This window comes from Oncorhynchus masou, chromosome 1, assembly GCF_036934945.1.
Source record: "Oncorhynchus masou masou isolate Uvic2021 chromosome 1, UVic_Omas_1.1, whole genome shotgun sequence".
NCBI lineage: Eukaryota > Metazoa > Chordata > Actinopteri > Salmoniformes > Salmonidae > Oncorhynchus > Oncorhynchus masou.
In genome coordinates this window covers 56,963,797-56,969,716 of record NC_088212.1, presented here as the reverse complement: position 1 = coordinate 56,969,716, position 5,920 = coordinate 56,963,797, and the positions used below count along the sequence as shown (strand labels likewise).

The window sequence follows — 5,920 nt, the reverse complement described above, 5'->3', positions numbered from 1 at the left end:
TAATTGGACACTGCTGGTGCCGTCTAACGAGTACACACTTACAAGGTGAGGAAAGATTGATTCGTGCTTTTAAACCCACATGTACCTCCTGTATTGATTTGTTGTTAAGAAAAAAAATGAAGGATTTTTTTTTTTAATGGCTGTCCCTTACACTCGTTCATCCCGCGAGGATTGTGTTTTCAGCCATCGTTAGCTACAGTAAATTGTGATGGCATGTATATAATGATTAATATATGCTTACTGTGTGATAGCTAGCAACTGAATTAGCCAAATAACGTTAGCCTGCCGAGCTGGAACTTCTGGAGCGGTTCCAGCGGTCTAAGGCACTGCATTTCAGTGCTTGTGGCATCACTACAGACACCCTGGTTCGATTCCAGGCTGTATCACAAACAGTGGTGAATGGGAGTCCCATAGGGCGACGCACAATTGGCCTAGCATTTTCGTGGTTTGGCCGGTGTAGGTAGTCATTGTAAATAAGAATTAGTTCTCAAATGACTTGCCTAGTTAAACAAAGGTTAAATAAATAAAAGTATTGGGGCTTCCCTATATGCTGAGGATGGAGCTATTTGGAAGAGGGGAAGGAATATCTCTCATGTGACCATATCTATTCAACAAGCTATAATGGATGTTGAAAGATGGTTCAGTTTTAAAATGTCAGCGGTGAAATCTTGCTGTATGTTCTTCTCGAAGAAGAAAGTTGCTGATAATATACCGTTGTTTCTGTATGGACAGCTTATGGGGAGGGTTTTTAAGTACAAATATTTAGGTCTATGGTTCAATGAGCGATATACATGGGGAAGAGCATGTCATAAATTTTGAAACAAAGTGTGAGAAGGTGGTGAATCTTATGTGTTTGGTGTCTGGTTATGAGTAGGGTGCAAACAATCGTTGATGAATATTTTATAGAGCTCTGGTCAGGACGACAATTGATTACTGGTGTATAGTTTATGAAACAGCAGCGAATACTTGGCTTCAGAGGCTGGACAGAATCCAGTACATAGTTTTATATATGTTTTTAAGGATACGTAATGGTGCATTTTAAATCAATATCCTTATGTTTCTTACTTCTGGAGGCAGGTGAGATGCCTTTGGAAAAACAGCGGAAAAAATAGTTATTAGCTTATTGGGTTAGGCTGTGAGGTTGACCATCCCACTGCTACTGTTCTAGATGACTGTTGGGAATATACTAATAGACAAGGCAGTGGTTTTGGTTAGACAGTTGGAAATGCTTGCTGATGAGAGTGGTTTGAGGTTGGCCCTTCTGTGGTGATAGAGAATGTTCCTCCATGGTTACTCCCAGATCCAACTTTGGCAGAGAAAAGGAAAGATTGGTCAGAAGTCAGTGATATAGTGAAACTGATTGACAAGTAAATTTTTTTGCACTTTTCACAGATGGATCCAGATAGTGGGTCAAGCAGGTGTTTACATTCCTGAATTTGATGTGCAGATATGTTGAAGACTAATAGACAAATTGTCAGTATACTCAGTTGAACTGTTGGCGATAGTAGTTGCCCTCTAGTGGGTGGAGGACATACAACTTGTCAGAATTATGGTGGGCTCAGATTCCCTGTCTGTATTGAATTGTTTATCATCTGGAAAAATCTAATAGGAGTGCCCTACTATTGGAAGTAATAAGGTTATTATGCAGAATTGAGAGACTGGGTGTGGTAGTGAGATTCTGCTGTGTCCCAGCCCATTCGGGTGTGGAAGAGAATTCAATTGTAGACCAGTTAGCCAAAAGAGCTTTAAAACAAGATATAATTGATACTAATGTTCCACTGGTTAGAGGTGAGGCAAATGTAAGAATAGAGCTATTTTGATAGATGTGTGGCAGAAGTGATGGGACTCTGAGCCCAAGAGCTGGCATTTACAGAATATGCCCTCCAAAGAAAGGTCGGTGGACCAAGATTCATAGGTCTGATTAGGAAGAAAGAGGAGGTGTTTGCTCCAATGTGCCTAGGACATTGCACTCCTCATTTCAGCTGGTCGGCAAGCATGTGTGTGGTCATGAAATGGTGGAGCATGTGTTACATTGTTGTAAGTATGTTGAAGAGAGGGAAATATTGAAGTGTAGGGTCATTGAGGTTGGTGGGGTTTGGAAGGAATTTTGGTGATTGGGAAGGGTCTATTGGAAGTTCGTAGGGCTCTTTTTTATTTTATCAGAAGCACTGAGTTAGGTAAGAGGATTTAGACATGTGGCGCAAATGTTGTAAACCGTGATTGACTACACACTCCAGCACAGTAGGTGGCGGCAAACGTTTGTTTGCAGACAGCTATTTTATAATAGAAGAAGAATCACAGGAGTTGTGGACGCGCGCTTCTGATAGTTTGTATTGTTACTAAATAAATTGGCATCAGACCATACGAGCAGGAGGTTCATCATGCCCGTCATCTGTGCAGTAAACGGCTGCACCAACAAGTTTATCAAAGGGTCAGAAATAAGATTTTACAGGTAAGGAGTAAAGGACTTCAAACTATCGTTAGCAAACTCTTTCTTCAAATGTTGTTGTCGCTAGTTGTTAGCCAGCTAACTAGATCGTCGCTGTTGAGTCTAGTTAGCAAGCTAGCTAAATTAGGTGTGTTTATACGTGCGAGAGAGGGAATGCATGTGTCAGCTGCGCTTGCTTGTGTTAAGCAGTGTTTCTTGTCCTGTTGTTCTGAGGTTCCCCATCAGTAAACCTCAGCTTGCCAACCTTTGGGTACAAGGTTTGGGGATGAAAAACTTCATCCCTACACCTAACACTTGCCTCTGCTCAGAGCATTTTAACCCAGATTGTTTCCGAGACTACAATGGCAAACAGTTTCTTAGGGAAGATGTAGTGCCCACCATTTTCGGTGCTGATTAATCGAAGATAATAGGTGGTTTCATAGTAGCTCCATCGAGCTTTGCCTACTGTCTTTTTAATTTTTTTATTCAACTAGACTATAAGATGCATGTTAACATTGCAGCCTGAATTACGAAAAAGGGGGATAATGACCAAAGACACAAATGCGGCTAATCGCTTCGGGGCACCATCAGACCGGGAGAGGGCTAAGGCGCTGGAGAAGAGCAAGGCCAAAGAGTACCCGGGATACTGGCAAGGTGTGTGTGTCATGTTTTCACAGCTCGCGTACATTTCATACTTTACTTTGTTTGGTAAATCACCCCTCAATGATGTTTAAATGAATGTTAGTGTAAATCCTGTTGCTGCATATAGGGAGTTTGTGCATTTTTGCACAGTTAAGTGCTGTTTTTCAGGGGCTTTTTTCACATGCACAAGAGCATACTTCCCCCTGTCATCAACATTCACTCAGTTCTTTTTTTTTTTTTTTTTGCAGGGAAGAGGTGATGGCAGAAGACAACGAGGAGGAGTCTCCTCAAACACTGACCGGTAAGAGTGGACACATGTTTCCAGAATCCATCACTGCATTGGTGCACTGCTCTGCTACTTTCCTCAAAGGCTGCAATGTATGCTTGTTTTCATTATTGCGTTTCAAATTGTTGCCTTTTTTACTGGAGAGACTAGTCAGTGCAAATTGGTCTAAGGGAGAAGGTAATCCAACAGAAAGCAGTGTCATTCTGTAAATGGTGCAAGATGCAGAATTTAGTTACTTGCAGGTCAGAGAGAACTGACGGGGCTGTCATACGTTCCCGTTTTTGTGTATTTGCAGACAGACTATAGGGGCGAAGAGCAAAGTGTATGACAGCAAAGGGCGCCTGCTCTCCTGCGGCAAGGACATGTGACTGCCTGGATGCGGAATGTATGGGCTGCTTCTACCCCTGCCCCGAGTGCAGCCCTCGCAGGTGTGGAGTGCCGCTGTGACCGCAAGCGGCTCTATGAGCAGGTGGGGGCGAGGGCAAGATCATCCACAACAAGTACGCTGGCGGGTCTCCCCACACTTAGACCTTCAACTATGACTGTTGAGATCAATAATAAATACATCTTTCTGTAAAGCGAGAATAAGAAATGGTCTGAAGTTGCGAAAAGAGAAACTTGATTTGATTATGTATCAAGAGTAAATGAATAAGAAATAATACTCCCACAATGGTTTCAACCAGGTGTTATAGACACTGCATATGTAGTTTAATTCCTGTACAGAGGTTCAATTCAAGAAAGTGTATGCACATACACTTCACCGGTGCCTCGCTACAAGAACTCATGCAAGGGGGGAAAAAGGTATATGACAGATTTGTTTGGACCTTTTTCGAAAGTAGGCATGCGTGAGGAATTTTCTGTTTCGTTTTCTGCATTGTTTTTTGCAATTTTCCCCTTGTTTTGATTAGTGGTTTACATAGTGCCTTGCGAAAGTATTCGGCCCCCTTGAACTTTGCAACCTTTTGCCACATTTCAGGATTCAAACATAAAGACATAAAACTGTATTTTTTTTGTGAAGAATCAACAAGTGGGACACAATCATGTATCCAAATCCGGCTTTAAACTTCTTCACAACATTATCTCGGACCTGCCTGGTGTGTTCCTTGTTCTTCATGATGCTCTCTGTGCTTTTAACGGACCTCTGAGACTATCACAGTGCAGGTGCATTTATACAGAGACTTGATTACACACAGGTGGATTGTATTTATCATCGTTAGTCATTTAGGTCAACATTGGATCATTCAGAAGTCCTCACTGAACTTCTGGAGAGAGTTTGCTGCACTGAAAGTAAAGGGGCTGATAATTTTGCACGCCCAATTTTTCAGTTTTTGATTTGTTAAAGTTTGAAATATCCAATAAATGTCATTCCACTTCATGACTGTGTCCCACTTGTTGTTGATTCTTCACAAAAAAATACAGTTTTATATCTTTGTTTGAAGCCTGAAATGTGGCAAAAGGTCGCAAAGTTCAAGGGGGCCGAATACTTTCGCAAGGCACTGTATTTGTTTTGTGCCCACAGCTGTCAATTACATTGGTCTTAAATCATTATTAAAATGTGAGTGTCCAGAATCCAACCCTTGTGGTCAGGTCTACAAAATGTTTAGAATAATTATCGGTGATGTGACTGGTGGCTTCCTCAGTATTGTATGTGTGGTTTTGCATCAATTTCCTTCAAATGTCCACGAGGTGTTAAGCGGCTAAAACTAGTGTGCTGGTTTACCACAGATGAGCTCCAATAAAGGGTGTTTTGTGCAATTTCACAATTCTTTTCTGTGACATATTAGGTCTATTTATGGGTAGTGATAAATTACCCATAGTCACAGTGATATTAAAAATACTGGGAAGTACTACTTTAGTTTTCATTTGTTCTGTACTTTACTATATCTTGACTACTTTTACTTCACTACATTGCTAAATAAAATAATGTACTTTTTAGTCAACATTTTCCTTGACCCCCAAAAGTACTTGTTACTTTTTGAATGTGTAACAGGAAAGAAAATGGTCTAATTCACATTTATCAAGAGAACATCCCTACTGCCTCTGATATGGCGGACTCGCTAAGCACATGCTTCGTTTGTAAAGTATATCTTAGTGTTGGACTGTGCCCCTGGGTATCAATAAATAAAGAACACGCGGCTCTGGTTTGTTTAATATAATTGTCTTATTTATACTGTTACTTGATACTTAAGTGTATTGTAGCAATTACATTTACTTTTGATACTTGAGTATTTAAAAGCAAATACTTTGACTAAAGTGTTTTATTCTGTGAGCATATCAATGATGACAACAGTATCATAAAATAGTCCAACTGTTGCTTTACACAGAGTGTTGGAGCAGCCACAGTTCAACTCTACAGTATTACGCTTCTAGTGGGTTAACTACACAGCTGGGTGTTGCCATGCTTATGCGATCACAGTTGGAGTTGTCTGTCTTGCATTTGATGTAGTCAGCTTTTGGCAACAGGTATAATGTAGGGGTTGGCCCCGGATGGACAACCTTTCAGGTCAACCTCGTAGGACCACTCCTTGAAGTTACACACCCCCTGGGAGCGTGGCAAACGTTTG

The 5,920-nt window shown here is 41.1% G+C and overlaps 1 pseudogene; it reads left to right on the top strand.

The window, feature by feature from the left end:
• The first annotated feature begins 60 nt into the window (after nucleotides 1–60).
• On the top strand, nucleotides 61–5,300 carry LOC135546607 (ARL14 effector protein-like; annotated as a pseudogene).
• Nucleotides 5,301–5,920: the final 620 nt, after the last annotated feature.